This window comes from Sorex araneus, chromosome 6, assembly GCF_027595985.1.
Source record: "Sorex araneus isolate mSorAra2 chromosome 6, mSorAra2.pri, whole genome shotgun sequence".
In the NCBI taxonomy this organism is placed as follows: Eukaryota; Metazoa; Chordata; class Mammalia; order Eulipotyphla; family Soricidae; genus Sorex; species Sorex araneus.
This window is the reverse complement of record NC_073307.1, coordinates 154,836,437-154,848,581: the sequence shown is the minus strand read 5'-3', so window position 1 is coordinate 154,848,581 and position 12,145 is coordinate 154,836,437. Positions and strand designations below refer to the sequence as shown.

Genomic DNA, 12,145 nt, shown 5'->3' with positions numbered 1-12,145 from the left:
AGGAATGATCCCAGAGTACAGAGGATGACAACTAAGTACAGCTGGGTGTGGCCCAAAGACAAATCCCCCAAAATGGGCCAAGCTTTAATCTCTAGCATCATGTGGTCCCCTAACCACCACCAAGAGTGACCCCTAAGTATCACTGCCTAATGTGGTCCAAAAACAAAAAAAGAAAAAAAAAGAAACAAATTTCAAAACTTCTTCCATATTAAGTATTAGTAAAGCAAAGCAATGTCCCGATGTCCACAAAGGCCACCAAACTAAAGAAAACAAAAGATACGGAAAGTGAAGAGAGAAAAGAGACATTAGAGGACAGGAAAGCAAAAATGATAATGTGGGAGGATCAGTGGAGAAAACGTAGGTTAAAACAAAAGTGGAGGGGGGCTGAACAATAGGACAGCAGACAGTAACGTGCTTGCCTTGTACGTAGCCCACCCGGGTTGGATCACTGGCACTCCGTATGGTCCCCCAAGCCCACCAGGAGTGATTCCTGAGAACAGGGCCCTAAGAGCAAGCCCTAAGCTCTGCTATGTGTGACCCAAAAACCTAAAAAAAAAAAAGGGGGGGGTGGGGGGAAATGGAGGCTCCAGAGAGATAATCACCAGACTGAAGCGGACTAAGCAAGTGCTTTGCATGTAGGATGACTGGTTTCCATTCCTGGCACCACATGGCCCCCAAGCACCACTAGGAGCAACAACGAAACACAGTGCTAGATGTGCCCCCACCCAAAAAAAAAAAAAAATTGAGAGCCGAATAGGGGATTTATAATAGGAAACTCCCAAGTAACAGTGCTAAAATACTGGTCAGGATACTAGTTCATGTGTTGTGCAGTATGAAAAGACAGAAAGAAAATAGAACAAAACCTTACACGAGAAACAACTACCCTGGCAAGTCTCCAGGCAATATTGCACCTAGCACAAACATTATCCATATTTCCCTCTTTCTACATAAGAACACATCTCTTGGCCTGGAGCACTAGTACTGCAGGTAGGGCATTTGAACCCATAGCCAACCTAGGTTCAATCCCTGGCACCCTATATGGTCCCCTGAGCACTGCCAGGAGTGATCCCTGAACGCAGAGTCAGGAGTAAGCCCTGAGCATCGCCCGAGTGTGTGTCTTCCTCCTCCCACCCCACATCAACACCCGGAGACCCACCTCCAGTGCGCCAGAAAAAGAACAGACTTATTTTTGTTATTCTTGTTTTATTCCATTTTGTTTTGGTTTTTTGGGGGGGCCATGCCGAGTAGTGCTAAGGGGTTATTCCTAGCTCTGCACTCAGGAAACACTCATAGACAGTGGACTCAGGGGACCATACGGGATGCCAGCAATCGAACCTGGGTTGGCTGAGTGCAAGGCAAGAGCCCTACTCACTGTACTATCTCTCCAAGCCACCCAAAAGAACGTCTCCTTTCTCAAAAGAACACTCATTGATGAACTAAAAAATTCCTTCATTACCTAGTTTTACAAACGTCTATAAATAAGGGATAAAAGGGGCCGGAGCGATAGCACAGGGGGTAGGGCGTTTGCCTTGCACACGGCCAACCTGGGTTCGATCCCCGGCATCCCATATGGTCCCCCAAGCACTGCCAGGAGCAATTCCTGAGTGCAAAGCCAGGAGTAACCCCTGAGCATCGCTGGGTGTGACCCAAAAAGCAAAAAAAAATAAAAATAAGGGATGAAAATAAAGGATATTTCCCAAACATAAAAAGATTACTCCAGGGGCTGGAGCAATAGCACAACGGGTAGGGCACTTGCCTTGCAGAGCCAGGAATAACCCCTGAGTATCGCTGGGTGTGACCCAAAAAGCAAAAAAAAAAAAAGAAAAAAAGATTACTCCAAGGGATGGTTAAAAAACCTTCCTTCAGGGGCTGGAGTGATAGCACAGTGGGTAGGGCGTTTGCCTTGAACGCGGCCCACCCGGGTTTGAATCCCAGCATCCCATATGGTTCCCTGAGCACCGCCAGGGGTGGTTCCTGAGTGCACAGCCAGGAATAATTTCTGTGCATCCCCAGGTGCGACCTAAAAAAAAGCAAAAAAAAAAAAAAACCTTCCTTCATTTTTATGCAATTGTATCTTGTAAAATCATGGTGCGACAACTGAGTCCTCAAGATAAACTTGTTCAAAAATAAAAGATAAATCGGTTCAGGGATGAGGGAGATAGCGCATCAAGTTGAGTACATGCTTTGCATGCAGAAGGCTGGGGTTCAATTCCCTACACCATAGTATTTTAAATACCTCCAGAAGTTATCCAGGAGCACAGAGCCAAAAGTATCACCTAAGCACTACTGGGTGTGTCCCAAAACAAACTGGTTCAAAGTCAAGCATAATAAAGATAAATGAGTCTCTTCCAATCCCCCCCGGGACAAAATAAAAGCTTATCTGTGGGAGGGGTTCAGCAGTTATTCCCATGAATTGCCCCTAGCAGCACTGGGAATAGCCCCCAGAACTTCACTGATTTGTGCACACCCGCCCCCACACAGAAGAGTTGACATTTGAATGCTAGACCCCACTAGTGCACAAACATACTCTTGCACAAGGGCACACGTGCATGCGCACACGCACACACACACACACACACACACACACACACACACACACACACAGAGTTTGGTCTTAAATGTTAGACCACAGTTTCCTCTTAGAGATACAAAAAGGTAGAAAAAAATTCTCCCTAAAATACCCAAGTCATGGAAGAAATTACTGGAAGATATTCAAACTTTACCAATTGTCCCAATTGCTTGCTTACTTTACTAAAAGTTAGGTACTCTGAATACTGAGCTGACAGTAACTCCTGAGCACTGCTAATTGTGGCCCAAAAAATAAAATACACAGTTCTCCATTCCATTAACACCCTTATTGGGGATTATTTTGGATGATCCCACCTATACAATTCCCCATCCCACCCATTCAAACAAAAATGTTTTATCTTACTGGGATAAGAAATTATAACTACTTGTAACACAAGCAACTAAGTCTACCATATAGTCACAGGCTCTATTAGCTCTTAAAAGATCCAGACAAATGAAGTTTGATTTGTTTAAAGCATCCTTTCTGACATCAAAAATGACATTACTGAGTTCAGCACCATCCTATGAATTTTACAAATATAAAATCAACATGGCAATCTGAAGGCACAACTAATATTATCCTCATTTTACAGATAAGGAAACTAAGGTATAAAGCAATTCAATAATTTACCAAGATTACACAGCTAGTCAACGGCAGAGCAAGATTTGAACTTAGAGAGTCTGGCTCCAAAATCCATGTATTTAATCGCTAATTTACACTACCTTGTGCTCCCAATTTCTGGAAACTCTGTCTGGTCAGAGTACTGACAAATATACACGAAGAGAACAATAAATTAGTTGTAGTGAGATGGTAAAAATTGGCATCTAGGTAAATAAAGTGTATACAAGAGTTACTATGCTACTGCAATTTTGCTATGAGGCTGAACATTTTTTAAAATCGAAAGTTGATCCTATAGGCCAGACGACAGTACAGCGGCCGACCTGGGTTAAATCCCCAGCATCCCAGGGCCGGAGCGATAGCACAGCGGGTAGGGCGTTTGCCTTGCACGCGGCCGACCCGGGTTCGATCCCCGGCATCCCATATGGTCCCCCAAGCACCGCCAGGAGTGATTCCTGGGTGCAGAGCCAGGAGTAACCCCTGAGCATCGCTGGGTGTGACCCAAAAAGCAAAAAAAAAAAAAAAAAAAATCCCCAGCATCCCTTATGGTACCCAGCACCACCAGGAGTAATTCCTGAGTGCAGAGCCAGAGGTAACCCCTGAACATCATCAGGTGTGTGCCAAAAAGCCAAAAAAAAAAAAAAAAAAAGTCGATCCTAAGGGGACAGAGTGATAGTACAGCAGGTGATAGTACAGTGATAGTACACTCGCCTTATACATGGCTAACCCAGGTTCGATTTCTGGCAACCCATATGGTCCCTCAAGCACTGATAGAATTCATGAGCGCAGAGCCAAGAGTTACCCCTGAGTACCACTGGGTGTGCCCCCCCCAAAAAAAATACAGAGATATGTATACAATTTAAGATGAAGGAGAAAATCATTTCTAAAAATACAGCACGCCATGGATGGATAAAGGAATAGTACAAAAAGGTGCTTGCCTTGCACACGTTTGATCCCCAGCATCCCATATAGTCTCTGGAACACTGTCAGGAGTGATTCCTGAGTGCAAAGCCAGGAGTAACCCCTGAGCATTGTAATGTGTGGCCTCAAACTTCCCCCCCAAAAAATAAAATTATTTTTAAAAATACAATATGATGGGGCAAGTTTGCCTTGCACAGAAAACCTTGATTCAATCCCTGGTACCCTCTCTGGCCCCCCAAGTCCACCAGAAGTGATCTTTGAGTACAGCCAGGTATAGCCCAAAAACAGATATAAAAATTTAAAATACAGTATGCCATAAAAATTCAAAAAAATCAATCCATATTATACCCCCACTCCTTGTCTGTTCTCACCAGATAGTTACTCCTCCCTATATCTGCACAGGTTACATCAATGATCTCTATTAGAAACCTTTTAGGAGTAACATGTAAGTAGCACAAACCCTGCTTTGGCTTCTCATGATATTAAACATTTTTTTTTGTGAGAGAGAGAACATGAAAGAATATCTGTGTATGTACACTGGGTACCTAAGTTCATTCCTCTAGGCAAGATTTTGGTTACTGTTATTGTAAATTACCCATGAAAATCAATTTGGGTTTCTAAACTCAAAATTCCCAATACTTTTTTTTTTTTTTTTGGTGGGGGTGAGGGTTGGCGCCACACCCAGCAATGTTCAGGGATTACTTCTGGCTCTCTACTCAGAATTACTCCTGTCGGCACTTGGGGGACCATACAGGATGCTACAAATCAAACCCAGGTCAGCCTTATCCCCTTTATTATCTCTTCAGCACCATCCCAATACATTATTTTATAAACAAAATCTGAAGTTTCTTGGGCAAAAACAATAAGAAAAAAATGCAATGAGGGCTGGAGCAATAGCGCAGCGGGTAGAGCGTTTGCCTTGCACGCAGCCGGCCCAGATTCGATTCCCAGCATCCCATATGGTCCCCTGAGCATATGGTCCCCAGGAGTAATTCCTGAGCGCAGAGCCAGGAGCAACCCCTGTGTACTGCCAGGTGTGACCCAAAAAGAAAAAAAAAATGCAACAAACATCCAAACATCTTTGAAATACTCATGCTCAAAGCTATCAACCCCAAGCTTAATGTTTTTAATTAACAAGTGTACAAAAACCACTAACTTGGGCAGAGAGAATAACAGCAAGCAGGGCGATTGCCTTACACATGGCCAAGGAAGGTTCAATCCCCACAGAGCCAGGAATAAGCCTGAGTACCACTGTGTGTGGACCAAAACCAAAACAAACAACAACAACAAAAACCACTAACTTTCAATGCAGCCAAAAGCAATACTTCTTTGCTGCTGCTTACTCTAAAATGTTCTCCTAACAAGTTCCTCTCCCTAAAAAATGGTTTTAAGGTTTCTCGGCCGAAGTCAGCAGCTGACTATATTTTGAAATAAAATTGGATCCTTACTTTTTAAATTATTTGCCTAGAAAGGAAACAAGATTAAAGAAAAATTAAAATTTTAAATCTTCCATTTATTTCCATAAACTTTCAGAGGTGATGTAAAAAAGGTTGAAAGTGTTTCAAAATGAGATTTATGATTTTAATCTGCTATACTACTTCCTGTCTCAATTTCCCTTCCCCACAAATGTCTGTCACTAATTCCCATCAAATGCCTACTTGACCAAAGCTTACTGAGCACGCACCTCAGTAAAAACAAGTACTAAAATAGGTGCTAAGAAGAAGCAGAGATAAGAGCACTCACAGTCAGACAGCTCAAACTTGAGGGAAAGACAAAAATAAAGACAAATTTTATGGAGCTCACTGGCAGAGTGCATGCCTCTCATGTATGAGGTTAAACACACAGTATTAATAGTGTGATACATTATTTGAATTCCCTATCAGTATAAACCTCTTTATGCAAATTGGCATTATCAGTCCAAACTACTTTCCTAAAAAATTCTCTGAAAGAAAAAAAATTTACTTGCAAGTTTGAAGTCTTTCTAGTACATTTAAGCAATGTAAGCAATTAGGACAGCAGTGGTGTACATTTGGAAAGATTCTGTTCTAAAGATTGAGATAACATACATTCTGTCATATCCAGCGCTCCATGTGCTTACTGGAAATAGATTTTTTTCACATACATTATCCCACCACAGAGGGAGTTGCTAAGTGAGGACTGACCTCCCCTCAAAGCCCCGCTGTACACCCTTCCCATTAAGACACCCTTGCCTCTAACAAGAATTCGGCTGTTCCTTGTTTCTTTTCTCTCGGGAAAATGGCAGTGTAGTAGTCAAGTCCTGGGACTTTGTAGTGAGGCCAGGGTTTGACTTGGCATTGATCACTTATAGGCAATGTGATTTTCAGCAACCCTTGGCTTCTCTGAGGTTCATATACTTTTGATTAAAAATAAACAATAACCTAGCTATGAGAAATTAAATAGCTTATGCAAAGATAAGTAGAACACAGTAAAAAAAAAAAAAAAACAAAGGGTGGGAGAGTGGGTTTATAGCTAGTATCAGGGGACTATCCCGATACCAAAATAGAAAGCAATAAAATATACAGAGCTAAACATATTGTTATTCCGATTGAACAGTGATGTCTGCTTTATTTATTTCCATCCATTCTATCTCCCTCATCCCTAGAGAGCAACTATCTCGTATACTAAAGACTGAATTGTAATTACTCAGATCTCTTTTTTTTTTAAGATCTCCAATCGTCACTTTTTTTTTTTATGTCAGCTGAAAGAACATGATTGTTCTCTGGTTCATGATTGCCTCTCTAATTCTCCATAACTGGAATCTTAAGAAAGGCACTAGAACTCTAACCACCCAAGAGAACCCACCTGGACACAGACCGCAACCTTATTCATAACAAAGAAACCATCAGAATAGAGGAGTCAAACAAGAAAGGAAAACCTGCACAACTCATACCACTTTCCATCTCAAAACCAAAATGAAGAACAAAGAAAAAAAAAAAATCACCTATTCACGTGCTTTATTATATATTTCTTGCAAGAACCAGTAGAGGTGAGGTAAAAGGAAAATCTTCCATCTTATCATCCAAAAGCCTCTTTAGTACACACCAGTTAAAACAATACCTCAGTTGGTAGAAACAGTCCTCCTCTACACTAGTCACCAGGATGCTCCCTACAGCTACACAAAGCCAAGGATTTAATGCTAGACCCAAATCACCACCACTCAGTCATCCAGAACCTATTTTCAAACTGCCTTTGTACTCCAGTTCTTCAGATTCCCTCAATCCCTCCCCCTAAAGGTTGAGCTGGGAAACCGACACTCTGGCAGCAACACGAACAACCCTCCAGAGGTCCACCAAGAAACCTCCCCAAATGCTGCAATCAGAGGCAGAGACTATTTGAAAGAAAAATTGGAAAATATTAAACAGGAACTACAGTAGTCTAACAGACTGTATATGCACATTGTCTTTTTTTCACTGCACTTCCTATAATTATGGGATTCAGACACTAAAGATTTTCTGTATTCCTTGTATAGATGGTCCTAAGAGGAACAAAGTTCCGCTGCCTCTGGAGCTAAAAAGCTCATTAGGATAAAACGATCTTTCAAGAAACACACTTGAAAATAAACTGAAGAAAGTGCTGTAGCCTGAAAAGAAGAGGGTCTGCGCCGGGGGATAGTAAAGATACACACCAGTATAAGCTAATAAGCAGCTTACTCAAATATTAACACTCATCTTGCTACAATTAGGGTAGTATCTAGTCCAGCTATAATATTCAAACTGGTTCCTTTTTCAAAGGGAAAAAGGACAAGAACACAGAAATTTTGACTACTGGTGAACTGACCATTTAATTACCTAGAATGAGTATTTTTGAAATAATATACTTACAAAAACGAATTTTAAGATTAAATATACTAAGTATAATGCACAATTATGGGCCTTCAACTCTTACAGATTTTTTTAATTTCACAGCAACTTAACCAGAGTAAACTCACCTTCAAAAAGTAACTTTCAGTTTGATTTAAAAATAAAAATTCCCCTTTTTTATTTTTTATAACAGAAACCAAAAATAAGTGTTTTCTGTTAGCCTAACCTTACTTAATCCATCGACAATTCAGAGAACAAAATGCTTGAAAATATATTCAGGTGTGTGCCACTTTTTCAGGTGAACATAAGATGGTTAGAACTTCCTTATCCCTTTAAAGATAAAAACCGAACAATAAATTTGCAGAGGGCTCCACAAATTTTTGCCACCAAAGGTAGTTACAGAAAGAATGGAATGGCAATTCAATTAGCAAGGATCCATTTGTTTTCTTTTATAAGGCAAAGCAGGGAAACAACTTTAGCCGGGGAATGAAGCTCCCACCCACCGCACCTGGAAAAGTAAGAGGGATCCACCCAGAACAGCAGGGCTGAAACTGATCGGGCCCTTCAAACTCTCTTGTGGCGGAAAAAAAACCACCATTTAAGTTGCAAAGCTCCTTGCAACTTTGCACTTCTCCAAATCTATCTGAAATAAAAGTGGTATTAAAAAGTTTTGAAACATATGAAGAACCATCTGTATAACTAGCTTCCGACCCGGACAAATTCCTTTCCCAGCCCACACGAAACATGCCAAGAAAAAAAAAAAAAACCTTTTGGTTTGGGCTCTAAAAACACAAGTTCGCTAGCAGAATAAAAGAAAAAGAACACCCTGAAATGCAGATTTACAGAATTGCTCTCACCACTCTGTATCTATTCATCTCCCTATGTTAGAAAAACCGAGAAGTTTGCTTCTGGGTGCTGAGTATTTTACCTTTTCTTTCAACTTAATAAAATATCAAAATTCCTCAAAGTAAGTAGAAAGAACATTAATAGCTCCTTAGAAGCTACTCCTCAGCATAACAGACCCCTCTCGTTTTCAAATTCCCACGTTATCATAAAACAAAATTCCGACTTGGCTTATCCTCTTAACCCACTCTATATATTTTTTTTCAAAAAAGGCACACACCTCAAATGTGGACTTCTAAAAGCCAGTCCTTTTAAGAAAGAAACCCAAGTCTTCGTCAATGTGCTGAGAAAGACAAATCCAGCAAGGCAGTTGGTTTTTCGCCACCTCTTCCTCCTTTCAGGATCTTTCCTGGTCTTCTTTCTCTCTCTCTTTTTTTTCTCTAAGATCCAACACCTAAAATGGAAGTTGCACCCAGCCAAAGGCTAAGGAGCCTGGGTGGTGACAAACTGATCTGGCAGCCCTACCCCCTCGCTTTCCTAAGTGATGTCAGCTCCTGAGAACTTCCAATAGGAACCAGGCATAAATCAGGGAGCTGATTTTATCCAATAGGAAACTTTATTATAGGAAATTAAAAAAAAAAAGGGGGAGAGGAGGAGGAGGAAAGCGAAGGGGAAGTTATATATATATTTATATTTAAAGTGAAGACTATACAATCTGAGGAATTAATGCAGCGTTCCATTGGGGGGATAAGGAACAAGGGCTTATTAGAATGGCACATCCAAGCCTCGGTTCTCTACAATGGGACGGGTTTTGCTCCCTCTTTCTTTTCACTGGAAAAACTAAAATAAGCTTAATTTACTTGCCTCCTGCTGTTTGATTTGTTGCTTTCTACCCAAAAGCATGTTTCCAAAGAAAAGGAGAGAAAGCCGAGAAATAGGAATACTTCGTAATATTTAAAAGGTAGGAGATACCTAGGACAAACTCAATTTCATTTTTTGACTCTGGCTTTAGAGTTACATAGAAAAAAAAATGCCTAAACTTATTAAGCTTCTAGCATCTACATTTTCCTTCTTCTCTTTCTTTTTTTTTTATTTGGTTGTTGTTGTTTCTTTGTTTTGGGGCCACACCTGGCCATGCTCAGGACTTCTGTCTCTGCTCAGAAATCACTCCTGGGGAAGGGCTGAGAGATCATGTTCAGTGCCAGGAAGAGAGCCCAGGTTGACCGCGTGCAAGGCAAGCAATTTACCCTCTGCACTGTCTCTCCCTAGTGTCTATATTTTCAACTAGAAGCTGAATACTTTGGACTGTTTTAAAAAAAAAATCACTGATTTCCCATTTGTCCCCTGTATGTTTAAGGGAGTGACCAATATATAAGCAATATATTTAGAAGACATAATAACATATGAAAGGAAAAGTCTCACATGCTAAATTTTATTTCTTTGTGAACTTCAAATTTACATATCTCGGGGCTGGAGTGATAGCACTGCGAGTAGGGCGTTTGCCTTGCACGCGGCCGACCTGGGTTCGATTCCCAGCTTCCCATATGGTCCCCTGAGCACGGCCAGGAGTCATTCCTGAGTGCCGAGCCAGGAGTAACCCCTGAGCATCACCAGGTGCGACCCAAAAAAGCAAAAAAAAAAAAAAAATTTTTTTAATTAAAATTTACATATCTCTTCGTACACGAAATCAAGAATCATACAGGTATTCTCTTTCAATGTTCAGAATTATTCTTAACATGTTCTTAGCTGTAAAGGATCGCTGTATCACTGTCATTCCATTGCTCATCGATTTGCTCGAGCCGGCACCAGTAACATCTCCATGTGAGACTTGTTACTATTTTTGGCATATCAAAGACACCACGGGTAGCTTGCTAGGCTCTGCTGTGCAGGCCAAATACTCTCGATAGCTTGCTGGGCTCTCCGAGAGGGCGGAGGAATCGAACCCAGGTCGGCCGCGTACAAGGCAAACACCTTACCCACTGTGCTATCGCTCCAGCTGTAAAGAATACAGACTAATTTTCTTTTTTTTTTTTTTGATACTATAGTCTATTAGTTAACTACAACCAAATAAATATTCATTAAGTTTTTCATTGTCATAGAATAGTGGTTAAAAAGCTTAGATTGTGCAGGCTGCCTGGCTTAAAACTTATTCAGGTAAATGTACTACTACATAAACCTGAACAAACAATTTAAACTTTCTGAATCTCAGTTCCCTTAATTAAAAAACAAGGAGGACTATAAATCTTTTGTTAGAGCTTTTGCAAGAATTAAAATAACCCAGGACCAGAGTGATAGTACAGTGATAGCATAGCAGGTAAGGTGCTTCAACCCAGGTTCGATCCCCAGTATCCCATATGGTCCCCCAAGCACTGCCAGTTGTGATCCTTGAGCATAGAGCTAGGAGTAATCTCTGGCTATTATTTGGTGTGGCCCAAAATCCCCCCCCCCAAAAAAAGAATGAAAATATCCATAAAGTTCTTAGAACAATGCATTGGGGATGGAACAATAGTACAGTGAGTAGGGCCCTTGCCTTGCACACAGCCAACCCAGGTTCAATCTTCAGGACCCTATATGGTCCACCAATCCCCACCAGGAGAGATCTTTGATCAGTCCTGGGTGTGGCCCTCCCCCTGCAAAACACACACACACACACACACACACACACACACACACACACACTCAAATGATGCATTGTACATAGTAAACCTTACAAAATGAGTTACTAATATCAGTATCTAGTCTGACCCCAGACCTTTAATGGCCCACCACTGCCTAATAATGGCAAACAGTAACGAAGCATATCTACAAGAGGCACTTTGTCCTCATATCTCTCATATATCTCTAACTTCTAAAAACATACTACCAAAGAGCTAATATTTTTCTTTTCTTTTTGGGTCATACCCAGAGATGCTCAGGGGTTACTCCTGGTTCTGGACTCAGGAATTATTCCTGGCGGTGCTTGGGGGACCATATGGGATGCTGGGGCTCGAACTCAGGTCTTGAGCAGGCAAGGGTGTTTGCCAAGACCTGACACCCTTGCCTGCTCCTGACCGGCTGTACTGGCTATACTATCGCTCTGGTCCTGTGTTACTACTATTTTATACATGAGGAAATCAAGGCTAAGCAATGATGAGAAAATTGTATAACTTCACAAAATGAGGTGCCAAAGAGACAGTAGAGAGGTTAAGTCTCACACTTTGTATGCAATTGACTCCAATCCCATCCTCACAGTCACAGGGGCCCCTAAACCTTTCCAGGAGCAGCCCTACAGGCCTCCAAGCACCACCACCACAGTGGCATGGGTAATTCCCACTACTGCAGCCCAGTTGCCAAGTACTCACTGGAGGAGGCCCTCCCCCCCTCCTCCTAAGCA

General features: G+C 41.5%; 1 protein-coding gene across 3 annotated transcripts in view; it reads right to left on the bottom strand.

Moving 5' to 3' along the window:
* The window catches only part of CTNND1 (catenin delta 1), a 60,500-nt gene extending 51,217 nt beyond the window's left edge, over window positions 1-9,283 (bottom strand). For all 3 annotated transcript variants that reach the window (XM_055141112.1, XM_055141110.1, XM_004620398.2), the window contains exon 1: window positions 9,053-9,283. The gene's annotated coding sequence lies outside the window, so the exon portion shown is untranslated. The remainder of the gene's footprint in view (window positions 1-9,052) is intronic.
* Window positions 9,284-12,145: the final 2,862 nt, after the last annotated feature.